This window comes from Melospiza georgiana, chromosome 1, assembly GCF_028018845.1.
Source record: "Melospiza georgiana isolate bMelGeo1 chromosome 1, bMelGeo1.pri, whole genome shotgun sequence".
Classification (NCBI taxonomy): domain Eukaryota; kingdom Metazoa; phylum Chordata; class Aves; order Passeriformes; family Passerellidae; genus Melospiza; species Melospiza georgiana.
The window spans coordinates 66,429,670-66,442,668 of record NC_080430.1 but is presented as its reverse complement, the minus strand read 5'-3'; the positions used below and the strand labels follow the sequence as shown (position 1 = coordinate 66,442,668).

General features: G+C 45.9%; 1 protein-coding gene across 11 annotated transcripts in view; it reads left to right on the top strand.

The window, feature by feature from the left end:
• The window catches only part of ATXN1 (ataxin 1), a 368,814-nt gene that overhangs the window by 138,042 nt on the left and 217,773 nt on the right, over window positions 1-12,999 (top strand). For 5 of the 11 annotated variants that reach the window (XM_058027121.1, XM_058027042.1, XM_058027110.1 and 2 more), the window contains exons 1-2: window positions 9,741-9,848; window positions 10,140-10,349. The gene's annotated coding sequence lies outside the window, so the exon portion shown is untranslated. Of the gene's footprint in view, window positions 1-2,255; window positions 2,319-9,740; window positions 9,849-10,077; window positions 10,350-11,325; window positions 11,452-11,998; window positions 12,229-12,999 lie in introns of those variants that run through there. The other 6 variants (XM_058027067.1, XM_058027093.1, XM_058027084.1 and 3 more) reach the window with 5 other exon arrangements.

Genomic DNA, 12,999 nt, shown 5'->3' with positions numbered 1-12,999 from the left:
AGTAACAGATTCAGAGGAAGCAATATACTGGAACTTAAGTCATTCATTTAACATTTTGGCTAGTAAGAAGCATTAAAGATGTGAACCTGTCAAAGGCAAATCCTCAGAAAGCAAAATAAATAGGGAGAAGCAGGTTCTTCAAGAGTAAAAGGGGCTTGGTGATTGTTGGAAATTTTTCTTTCATTTTGTTTTCAGAAAATTATAATTTTTTGTAGGTTAAAAAAAGAAAACACTGTTGTTTCACCTTTGGAGAAATCTACCTTTTTATCCCATCAATTGTTTGCCATTTCTGAAAAGTCAGCTGGCCTCAAAACTGCAGCCTTTTCTCAGGAGGAAACCGTTCTGAGAGATAAGTCACATAATGGAGTATTTCACTGCATCATTTACTGCAGACAGCATAACCTGTGTGCCTATGCTGTAAACTGCCTAGGGAGGAAACTTGGGCCTTATATAACTGACTAGAGCATCTAGTTTGAACAGGAAAGGGGTGCTGATCCACATTTAGGGATCTGGGGGATTATTAGAATCTAAAATAAAAAAGATTTTAGAAAATCACCAAAGTAAAAATTTTTATTTCCAGCTACAAGGAGATTTTGTGATCTCATTGGCGAGACCTTAAATGTGTGCAAGGTTGAGATAAATGTGTCTTAGTTCAGATAAATGTTTTTGGAGGCCAGACAATGACTCCTGTACAAGTTGAGCCTTTTAGGGACAGTTGTAGAGCCTGCAAGCTACTCTTCTGCAATTTTCAGGATGATTGCTACAAGGGACTCGAAGAAACTCTTCAACTTGGCAGTGATTCATGCTGAGCTAAAAGCTTCTGGGAATGTTCCTGGGAACCTCTGATACTCTGAAGAGACTCTAACGAGAGACAACAGTGGTGCTGGGATGCTTGCCCAGATGATAAACTATGCAGGAATTTCTGTACAGCTGATAAACTCTGCTCAGGACCCTGTGAAGTATATACATTGTGTAACAATTCATGTACGCTCTCAGAAGTACCCTTGGGGGCAGCAGCCACTGGTATTCAGTAGTCACAAGGTCTGTCCCCTCTGCTCCCTCCTCCCAAAGTGGGTACCTGCTTTGACTCAGAGTTGTTGGAGGAATTGCTTTCCCTTTCCCACCCACCCCCCACCCCGCTCCTCCCAGCTATGCGTTTTTAACCAGCAGGGGGAAACAGGAGGGCTCAAGAATTAGAGGACTTGTGTATATAGAATACATGATGAAGACTCTGCAAAGAATATATCCTATCATATAAACATGAAAGAGAAAAAAGGCTGAAGTTGTAGCACAGCAAGGCTCGCAAGGTCCCTTAAATATGACTTCAGTTTGTGAGATTTTGGGGTGTATTAAGAAAAAATATGTTTTGAGCTGTTTTGGGAGATGGATCACTATGGAGAGGAGGGAGGTGGTGGTGCCTCCATATGCAACTGTCATGCTTACTGCAAAAGCAGCAGCATTCAGGGAATAGCAGGAAAAGCAATTGTACTGAGGGCAGAGGTGATTGTGGCTGAGACTCTCTCTGGGCTAACTTGCTTTACCAGCAGGCAAAGGGTGTTCATCTGTGCAGTTATTGCAGGGTAGCTAGTGTCCTGTAAATCCACACCCTTGAATGCTTCACTAAAACATGCTCATGAGGCCATACCCTCAAGCACAAAGCTCACTTTAAATGTATGATTCAGAACCATTAAGACAACGGGACAACTTGTACACCTTAAATTAGACACCAAGTTTACACACCTAGCTGAAGATGGGCCAATTGAGAGAAAGAAATTACTTAATACCTGTGTTCTAAGAAATGAGATATATCATGGAAAGGGGAGAGACATTAAATGGCAGGAAAACCATCTGGCAGTCCCACTTTTTTAGCATGGCATATTTTTCAGACCTATTATGCATATAATTGTGTGAAATAATCTGAGGTTGGTGGGAGATGTCCCATCCGTTCTGATATTTTACACAGGAATGGACTGGTTGACAAAGGTAGTTTATGAAATGGTAAAGGTTTTAGTCAGCATGTGTTGCTAAACAAGTATGAAAAAAATGTAGATAGAAGCATGGGTTTATTTTTGTTTACATTACTACTGTTTTCTCTTGTCCTTGATATGTGGAATTGTTGCTTTTCCAAGTCCTTGGCTAAGCCTTGGGAAAAGAGAGCATTCTGTATTGCTTTTATAGTAATAATACTTGTACTTCTCAGTGTTACCACTGTTCTGTGGAATAAAAGGCCAATTTTTACTATCACTTTTCTACAGGCAGAAGAACAGAGAGAGTGCAGATGTCTCAGGACTAAAACCAAGACAGGGACTCAAAACCAGGTAAGAATTGCAGCAGAAGCAGTGAAGACTTTGACTGCTTTTGGCAACAAGCTTTCCAGCTTGGAAGAAGGGGGAATATGAGAGAGGGCTGCAAAGATCTGTGTAGCATTGAGAGTATGGGTAGGGACTGGCCATTCCCTGTATCAGTGCAAGAGCTAGGAGCACTGAACGAAGCAGGCAGGATGAGGGGAATCTTCTTGAGTCAAGGACTTAACCTGTGCAATGTGACATACCACATACCTACAGTTCACAGATGGTGATGGAGAAGACAAATCTTAGGAGATAAATCCACTGAGGGTCACTAAATGGTCAGAAACCACATTCTCCTCAGGAAGTTCCTTAAGCTGAAAGTAGTGGGATGCTGGATAGTACGTGGATAAGTAGTATATAATGCCCATGTCTCCCTAAGCATCTGCCTATGATCACTGCTGTCCTATGGCCACTGTGTGGCCATTCTTATGTCCTCTTGCACAAAGAAGATGAGAGGATTCCCAAGACAAGAGGAAATGGCCCGAAGTTGCACCAGGGGAGGTTGGAATTGGATATTAGGAAAGTATTTTTTTTTTACAGAAAGGGTTGAAAAGAATTGGAACACCCTTCCAAGGGAAGTGGTACAGTCACTATTCCTGGAAAGTGTTCAAAAAATGTATGGCTAAGGCATTGAGGACGTGGTTTCATGGTGAACATGGGGGTGGTGCTGGGCTGTTGATTTGGACTTGATGATCTTAAAAGTCTTTTTCATTCTATGATTCTATTTAATGATTCTGTGATTCTGTGAGAGTATAAGCTGTGAAAACTCTGTAGTGGGAAACATTCCAGCACTAGGGTCTCTTGAGTAGGAAAGCTGGTCGTGAGATGGTCCTGCCTCCAAGGTGTCCACTCCATTCTCTTGGCTATATTTGACCCCATGACAAAACAGTCAATGAATGAGCAAACCTGTCCATGTGATAGAACCTACACTTCACAAGAGTTTGAATGTTATGATCTTTGAAGAGGCCCTGAGGCAAAACCCCACCCACATTAGAAGAAGACTGGAGATGAGCTTTCAGCAGGCAGGTGTTTCTAGTCTACCTGGTTGCCCAGGAAAGTTCCTTTTGATAAAATTTCTTTCACACTGTTGTGCTTTGCTTGTAATTGCTATGTCTCAGGGCTTCTAGAGCTTTGAATGGGTATCTTTCATTACCTTAAATATAAATAAATTGATAATATCATATGAGGATGATATGAGAGCAGACAAAGGATGGGTCAAGCAGAGTAAGACAGGCACAAATGGGAGTTCTTCTGAAGAAAAACTGGGTAGGAGGAAAGAGAGACACATGATATGACATCTCAGTCAATCTGAGAACCTTTTTTGTCATTAGTAGAAAGGCCTCTGCTGAAGAGTAAAGAGAGAACATGAGGATCAGGCAGATCTCTGAGGGAAAAATGCTGCCTTTGTGCGGTAAGAATTCAAAGTGATGCCAGTCTAGTTATAAAAGGGTCTGCACAAGCTGAAATAGCTCTCCTTCAATGTCATATCCCACCTCAGACCTCCTGTCACTTTTCCCAGGACACTGTTTTTTTTTAAACTCTGGAGTTTTAGGGTTCTGGGGGCATGTACCTGTCACCTTGCAGAAGAAACATGAAAAATACCCTGTCAGCTTGTAATTGGATAAATTGAAGGCAAATGTTTACCATGCTCACTTAGGTTGGTCAAAGCCTTGCAAGGTGGAGGAATTTCTACCCTCCAGGCATTACACTGTCATGACTATTGTTCATCTCTGCCTGGTGATTTTCCAATTATGAGTCAAATATGAGGGGATATAGCAATTACCAAAATTATCCCATTTCAATTTTGGTTTGATGTTTAGGAACTATTCAAATCTTCATTCCTGTGCACCAGGTGACTGCAGTTTTTTGCTATATGATACTTTTTGAAAATAAAGAAATACAGCTCTTTCCTATGTAGATGATGCCTGTATTTGAGAACCATTACTGTCTTTCCGTTTAATGCTGTCTTAGTTACTAGTTTTCTTTTTGAAGAAGATATAGATACAAAATAACTTTGGTCTTGAACATTACACAGCTTGCACTTCTCGCTGTCTTGAAACCAAGGCATGAGCCCAAACTTACCTATATTGGATGAGTTTGGTATACCAGACTTCTGAATTTGCATGACAGCTTCGGGGGCAAGGCCTGTGTGTATCGTATTTTGTGAAGAGGCAGAGACAGTAAGAGTTGAAAATAGCTGTCATTATAAGTTGTGCATTTTCTCAACAAAACATAAAGATTTTTAGCATGTGAACCAAAAGAGGAGGCTTGGCAGCAGCATTGAGCACAGCGGCTCTGGAAGTCTGGTAGGTCGATTATCCATGAGGTAGGAAGGATTTGTTCAATAGACCAGAACAGCTCAGTTGGGGCATTAAAGGATTTAGGAGTCAAAAATCCTTTTTTTCAATTTCTGTGTCTGTTCAAATAGGTAACCAGTCCTTTCTAGCCCATTCCCTTCCTCTCATAAAAATTCATGGCACTTACCAAAACCTATATAGCATTGATCAGAGAGACTAACAGGTTTTGGAAACCACAGTGCCTTATATGTGGGTAAGACATTTTAAGAAAGGTCCAGAGATATTTCCCAACTTTAGGTGTTTACAGAGTAGATGCTAATCTAATCTGTCTAGACCATAACGCCCTTAAGAGACAGAAAAAATCCTGGGAAGTGAACTCCCAGATAAGTCTCTGTACCAGGTATGATTTAAAGGGATGGGACAACATGTGTCTCTTACAAGGCATGTGGTCTCTGGCTGCTCCCTGCTAGCATCTGAGAGCTCTCTCCCAGACAGTGGCTGGCAAATTCTCCTGAACGTTGGTTGAATGTTAATCCTTGTTAACAGTACTGCCTTGACATCCCTGGAAACAAAGCATTTCTGAAGAGTTGTGCTTCTCCTCTGTGTTCTGCTGGTGTACTTTGACCCCAAGATGAAATGATCACTTCCAGGAATAAGAGAGTTTAGTTTCCATTTGTGCTTGGCCCTTCTGCTCACACCAGCCATCTGGATAGCTGCAGTGTCAGGGGAGATGCATAGAGGCCAGGACACAGATTGAGACCTCAGATGGCTGAAGAGCACTGGCCATAAAGCGCAGTATTTATTACTTGATAAGTGCCTAGACCAGTGAAGAACCCCTAGAGAAGGGCTGAGCACTTTTATTTTCCACTGCTTGCCACAGCTTATAGGGCTGACTGTGGCTATGGTCCATCCTGATGTGGTCGCTGGTGGGTTAACAGGTCTTCCCTTCAGAGCAGGAACCTGTAACTGACGGACCTCTTATTCAAAAGACTAAATCGGACTTGATTTTGAGACTTTAGAAGAGTCCTAACTTTTCTTAATTCCCACATGAATTGCTTTGCCCAGTTTTAAGTAAGCAACAACAAAAATACAGTATCTCATTTCAGATCTCCATCTAAGGATCTATTGTTTCTTTAAAGCCATTGAAGCTATTGTTATTTAAAGACAACTTGATTGCTTCTTTTAAAAAATCAAGATAATTATAAGGTAAACATTTTTTAACCTAAATATCCCATTACCTAAACTGTAAGGCATGACAAATAATGATTTCTTCATCACCCTACAATCCTCACCTAGCCACAGTGTAATAAAACAAAAAAAGTTAATGGCAGCCTTTCCTTTGAATTCACTTGCAAAGGACCACCATTTTAGACTATAAGATTTCTCTCTTTTGAGTCACAGTGTAGTACTACATACTTGCTTAGTTTTCATGACTGCTTTACTCTCCTTTCACTAAATGTTAATTTGCATAAGATACTTGTGGCTTTAAAGAGACAGCACTGGCTCTCTGTGTCTACCAATCTAATTTCCTTGCATCTGAAGGTAATCACAGAGTTCTGGAGAACATCATCAACAGGGATGTTTTGACAGGGAATACATTCATTTCTAAGTGAATACACAAAAATTAGAGACATTAGTCATATTTTGTTATGTTCACACAAGTGACACTTAAAGATATAGTACAAACACATTATTGTTCAGATTGTGTACATTTTTAACTTTCCTGAGGAAAGCATACCTTAATTAGCCAGCTGTAATCCAAATTATAGTTTCTCATTTATTAAAACTGTAAAAATACCTTAAATCAGCTGCATATGTCTGAAATAATAACAAAAATAACAGCATTAGCAAAAATTATCTAATGTGAGAGAGCTGTAAATAGATAGGAGGTGAATTGGACAGTCAGCGGATTCTGAGTTGGAATAAAAACATCTTACTTAAGCCAAAAACATGGCAACCAATATTTTCTGTTATAAAAATATTTGAGATTAATTTAGTTTTATGAAAGCTGTCAAAAGCTGAAATTAATAGCAGAAGCTCTCTGCTTATTTACAAGCCAATACTATACCTGAAGAGTAAAGCGAGGCACCTTACGAACAGTGACAGCAAACCTTTGATTGTATTCAAAAATCCTTTATTCTGGTGGATAAGAATGACCTGTATGTTCATGTTCTCTCAGAGTAACCTCTGCCTTGATAATGCTTGCCATTTGAGCAAATGGTATGACAGGCCTGTGAGGTGGATTACTACTGTCCACTAGAGGCTGTAATGAGACCAACAATGTCATTTTATGACAGATTGAAGATCTGAACTGTAACGATCAATAATTGTGAGATTACTTTTCACACTCAATACAATGTCAATCACTGCATTTCCCTGAATGTTAGTGTTTAAAAAAAATCCGACTTATTATGCCTTCTTCCATTTTTTATAAGTACTATTAATTGTATCAAACATGCTGTGTAGATGGCACATTACAACTAGTGAATTGAAAAACAGTTTCTTCTAGACAGTATGCATCTTGCATGCCAAATTGTTTAGTATCTTTCGGTCAGATTATATTCTTCTGGGAGTCCTATCAGTTTCAGCACATCACCAGCAGTAAATGAAAACGCTTGGGTCTATGTGGGTTCTTGTGTCCCACTCACTTGCCTTCATCAGCACCTTGATGTTTTGTGGAATCCTTTGTGCAGGGAATATATTGAGGCCGAGCATAGGGCAGGGGGGCTGCTGAGGCACAGGACATCTTGTGACATGGTTGCATATCCTGTGTGTTAGGCCATGTTCATAGAGGCATAGTCCCCTCATCCCTCGTCTGTTAGTGCAATCAACATGTATCAAGTCAGAACAGAGGTGAGAGTGGCTTATGAACCTGACGTGGCTGGTGGCAGTTGTGGCACTTCCCAGAGCCATGGGTTAAGTGCCTGCTGGCTAAGGAAAGCACTATTGCGTTAACTTACAGTGCGCTTACATTGTGGGGGTCTCTTTTCTACTTTGAAGCAGAAACATAGACAAAGATGTAAAAGCCCAGAGTATACAGTGTGGCAAAAAATGAGGGTCCTGAGGCAAACACTATAGCCACAGAGCGGAGGAACACACAAGCCTCTTACATGAGCCTGCTGCAGAAGGGAAAGTTGCCCAAAGCTTGCTTCAGCATGAATGTGGCTTCTCTTTCTCTGTGTGTGCCACACCTCTTGGCAAGGTGAATGTTTGAGAAGGAAAGATTCCTTTCTCCTGAGGTAACACTCTGTACTACTGGAATAAAAAAGGTGGCAGACAGAATGCCTTGTACTCTGAATTGAACCTTGATGATGGGTTTTCAGTTTCTCCAGGGCTTTCACTTGATTTTCAGTAATCTCCAGTCTTTGTCTCTTTCCCTTGGTTCCTTTTATTAAATCAATGAACCTTACATTAGCTGGGTGAATACAATTTTGCTGTCTGCTTTGCTGCTTTAGATTCACTCTCTTGTAGGTACTGAGTGGCATATTTGTCAAGATATCTTGGCCTGTTGCTGCTTCTGTCTCAGATCACTGCTAGAACAGAAAATCGTGTTGATTTTCATAGTGAACCTGAACTAAAGATACAGGAGATGCTGTGGTAAAAGATCCTTATGTTTCCTAAAGCTAGCCTGTATTACAGTATCAACTCTTAAATCCAGAATGCCGAGGCTTACAATGTTATTAGTACGTTCTTTAGCAATTACAGTAAGCCAGTACAGTCCTTTATAGAAGGGACTCCTTTGCTGATCTGCATAATGGCAAGCTGAGTCCTAGGGTATTTTGCATCTAGACTCTTAATGCTAGATTTAATTTGCAGCTAAAACCTAATGCTAATATAAAAGGGACACATAGGAGGTATACTTGCTAGGAATCTGGTACCTTGGAGCTTATTGTCACAGCAAATTGGTACAAGCTGCAATAAACAGCTTGATCTGGATGGCCGTGTTACATAGAGTGCACATCTCAGGCCTTTCTGAGGCCTGGGACCCCACAGCGTCCTGCTCCTTGGAGCTGGCATGTAACAGCCTTTGGTATTTATGCAACATTCTCTTGCAATGTCCTTGGTGTGGGGAGGGGCCTCTGTACTCTAACTTCTCTTCCTGATGCCAAAGCAGAGAGTGAATGGCTTCTTACGGGCTGCTGTTGGTTTGCATGCAAGCATAGCATCCCACCCTTTGCCTGCATTCATCCTATTAATTGCTTTCATAATTTGTTTTATTTCTTTAAGTTGTACCTAGCTTAGTAAGTTGATTTTTGGGGGTGTGGGGGGTTGTTTAAAAATTTTTTGATATGAAGATCAGACTGAGACAGTCCAGAAGGAAAATATTTTCTCTGTTGTGCATCTCTGCCTGTTGCTTGCCCATCACTGTAGTTTGCAGACACCTGCGCTGAGGGAAGTAAGAGAGTAACACACTGATGTTGGAGTACCAGTGGAATGTAAGTTGCCATAGTTGGTGGGGGTGGGGGGGGGGATGTGGGGAAGTTCAGGAGTGGCTCCCGGTGGTCTGCAGACAGCTGGGAGAGATGCAAAGGGATCTTTGATGAAACCAGTGCTGAGGAATCCAGAGGGAGTTAGTACCCAAACATGCGTGGTTCAGCCCTGCCTGTCTTGTAGTTCAGTGATGGTATGAGTCAGAGTCTCTTTGGTCTGAATGAAGTGGAAGGTACTTTCTACAAAGCAACTCAAGCATATGCCAAGGATCCGGATAAATAAAACTAATTCAGAAAAAGGGAGGGGGATGCAGGCTCTTGCTCTAAATCACTTCACAGTTCGCCACAACAGAATGCAATATGGCATCTTAAATAAAATCACCCTCTTCTGACTCTCGCAGAGGCTGCTTCAGAGCATTCCCTGGTTTCCAGCAGTTTTATTTCCTCCCTTAGAGAGACAGACCAGCCTTGACTGAGCAACCGATTTTCATGCATCCTTTAAACCAGCATTCCCTGCCTTTTCTGAAGGACAGCACACGTCGCTAGCTGTCTGTTTCTTCCCCCTTAAACAATATAGGTTCGGGGTTGGGTTGGTTTTTTTTTCTTTTTCCCCTCCCCATCTCATTTCTTTCCGCCTGCAAAGTGATTTGAGAGCCCCGCGACGCAGCCTGCTACAGGAGCGGGGACTTCTCTGGAACACTGGCGTGCGCAGGGGTTAAGCCCACCGTAGAGAGCCAGCCTGGCCTTCGAAGTGTTACGAGGGGAGGGTGGAGGTAAGTGTCGAGGCGAGCCCCCAGCCCCCCTGCTCGCCCCCGGGCAGCGTGCGGCGGCCCGCAAAGGGTTAAAGGCCGCCTTGGCCCGGCGGTGCCGTGCGTATGCAATAATCTGTGTGGCTCTCTTGGCCGACTGCCAGAGTGTTGCCTTGCCTCCTCCTCCCTTCTCTCCCCCCCCTTCCCTCCCCCCCCCGCCCCCCCCGCCTTTTGCATGAAGTAGGATCCTTGAGCTGTTGCAGAGGCAGCCAACTGCTCCATATTTGGCTTCTATTACCCATTTACATGCTGGAGAGCGGAGAGGGAGCGAGCGCTGTACCGCAGACATCATTTCTACTACAGTGGTGGAGACATCCCGGACCTGTGTCACTGCAGGGGGAAGGAAAAAAGCCAAACAAACCAAAAGCAGACCCAAGCCCCGTGATCAGCTAGGACGACATTTGTGTGCGAGTCTCTCTCTGACCCCCCCACCCCCGCCAACCCCACCTCCACTGACACTTTACAGTAAGTGGCTTTTTTTTCCTCCTCTGCTTTCTGCCTCCCCCCCACCCGCCCGCGGCTTCTTCCCTTGTTTAGACTGCAAACCGCCGGCGATTTCCAGCTGGAAAAACACGGGGCTGAGGGGGCAGGGGAGCGCGCTGCCCACCCCGCCGCGGGGCTGCAGCCCGCCTCGCTGCGGCCGCCCCCGGCCCGCCACGGCCCGGCCCGGCCCGGCCCGCAGGCGCTGCCGCCGCGGGCCTGGCCCTGAGGGGAGAGGGAGGGAGAGGGGGGCGGCCGTGAAATGGCCGAGGACGCCGCGCAGAAAACGGAGTGGGGATGCGGGACACGGGAGGAAGCGGGGGCCCGGGGCGGCCCCGCGGCGAGAGCCGCTCGTACAGCCCTGCCCCCCCGCCCGGCTCCGCTCCGCTCCTTCCTCCTTCTTCACCCCCCCCACCCCCCCCTTCTCTCCCTCCCGCTTCCCCCCGGCCCGGGCGGGGTGTGGGTGGCCGCGGGGACGGTGGACATTTTGCGAGTCGCGGCTGCCCCCGGTGCGGCAGCGGCGGCGGCCTCGGGGTGTGTGAGACTGCGCGTGTGCTCGTGTGTGCGGGGGGGCGGCGTGCGGTGCCGGTGTGTGTATGTGTGTGTGCAGTGTGTGTATATGTGTGTGCGTGCGGTGTGTGTGTGCGAGCGTGGGGGCTCTGGTGTGTCTGTGTGCGTGCGGTGCCGGTGCGTGTGTGTGCGCGGGGGGTGCGGTGCCGGCTGTGTGTGTGGGTTGCCGTGCCGTGCCGTGTGTGTGTGTGTGTGCGGGCGGGGGATGCGGTGCCCTGTGTGTGTGTGTGTGTGCGTGCGCGGCCGGCACGGCACGGCGCGGTGCGGGGGGGCCGTGCGGGGCTCGTACGCCGGGCGGACCCGGCGGGGCGCAGCGCGGGGCCGGTCGCCGGCAGGGCCGGTCGCCGCCACCGCACGGCGTATGTAGTACGGGGCTGGGCGGCTGCCGGAGGGTGAATGAAGCGAGGAGGAGGAGGCGGCGGCGGCGGCGGGGGAGGCGGCGCTGGCGCTGGGATGTGCCCGGCAGCAGCCCCGCTTCGCTTCACTCAGGGCCCAGGCCGGCTGCAGACGCCACCCGGTACTGCCGGGAGGGACGGGGCGGGAGGGATGGGGGAAGGGGGGCAGCGGGGCGCCGCCGCCCCGCTGCCCGCCCGCGGCCGAGGGGTCCGGCCGGCGGCTTCCCGAGGGGAAGCGGGGCAGGGGTTCCCCGCCGCCGCCCCGGGGCTCCGCTCGCCTCCAGTGGCGACCGCTGCCCTCCTGCCGCTCACCGATCCCCCGCTGCCTCTGGGTTTGCTTGGGTCGGGTGGGGGTGGTTGGGTTGCGGGGCTTTGGGGTTGGTTGGTTATCGTTTGGGTTTTGGTTATTTGTTAGGGTTTTTTTTTTTTTGTTCGCATATTTTTTTTTGTTTTGTTTTTTTTTTTTTTAACCCTAAGGCATCGTAATTTACCGGCAAAAAAACAAATAAATGACCCCGTGTACGGTTGTGGGTGCTGAATCCGTCAGTGTAATTCCTGAGAATATATTAAAGTCTAAATTAAAGCGTGCTGGAAAAGCGTTAGCTCCTACTGTAATAGTAATAGCGATAATAATAAAATGACAGAATTGGGAGCGATTTACATGTTATTGAAGAGGAGGAATTACTGAAGAGTAATAATAGAAAAGAAAACAAGTCGGAAGCCCGTTATATAATGCACTGTGTAGACAACGAGAACGACAGGCTATTTTTATTTTGTTTACCGTATGCTGTGTAATAGGGACTCCTCTGAGCAGCATCTCTCCCCTCTAAGCCCGAACTCCAGATAGAATTGGGGAAAAATTTTAGGCATTTCTTCTACAACCAGACGAAGAAATCTAGGTTTGTAAAACCTTCCTCTTTACAAATGATTTCTGTGTACAGAACGGGAAGGGTGTGCAGGTAAATGACCTTTGCTGAATACCTTTTCCCTTTCATATGGTAAAGAAATTCATATTTTGTAAAGCAGCTTACACTTTAACCTTTAACGCTCATGGTTATGCATTTTATGCAGTAATGGTTACTTCACGCGTCAGATACGGTCGGGCATAGTGAGTTACTCTGCTGACACACTGATAAGTCAAGGACTTTTAATTTCAGTTTCGAATGAAACCGTCCCCTGAAGGAAAACCCCGGCTTCATGTTAATCTATTTCTGTTCGAGTGATAGAGACGGTGCAGTTTTATCATATGGAGCAAGGGTTATGAATGGGGGAAAGGGAAATTGAGAATGGCCAGGGAAAATATTGCGCCGTAGTTATTTTTGTGATGCTGCAGGATAATAGTAGTAATTGTACGTTACTGCGCCTAATTTGTTCGTAAAACCGGCCCGGCATTGTGCGGGTAGCAGCTGTTTTGAAAGGGTGGCTGTAATCTCCTCACTTTTTACATAAGGCAGAGGTCGATAGGTTTTCCTCCGTGCTCGGCTGTCTGTCTGTCTCTCTCATCATGTAGCGACATGTCAGCGGTGCAGGCTTTCAGCGCGCTTACTCCAGCCCTGATCAGTCATGTAATTAGATCAGGCTGCCATGGTAACAGACGGGATTCTCCGTATTCACCGGCCAGCCAGGTGCGTGTGTGGCTGCTGGGCGACCCAGCGGGCCACCGCCAGCCC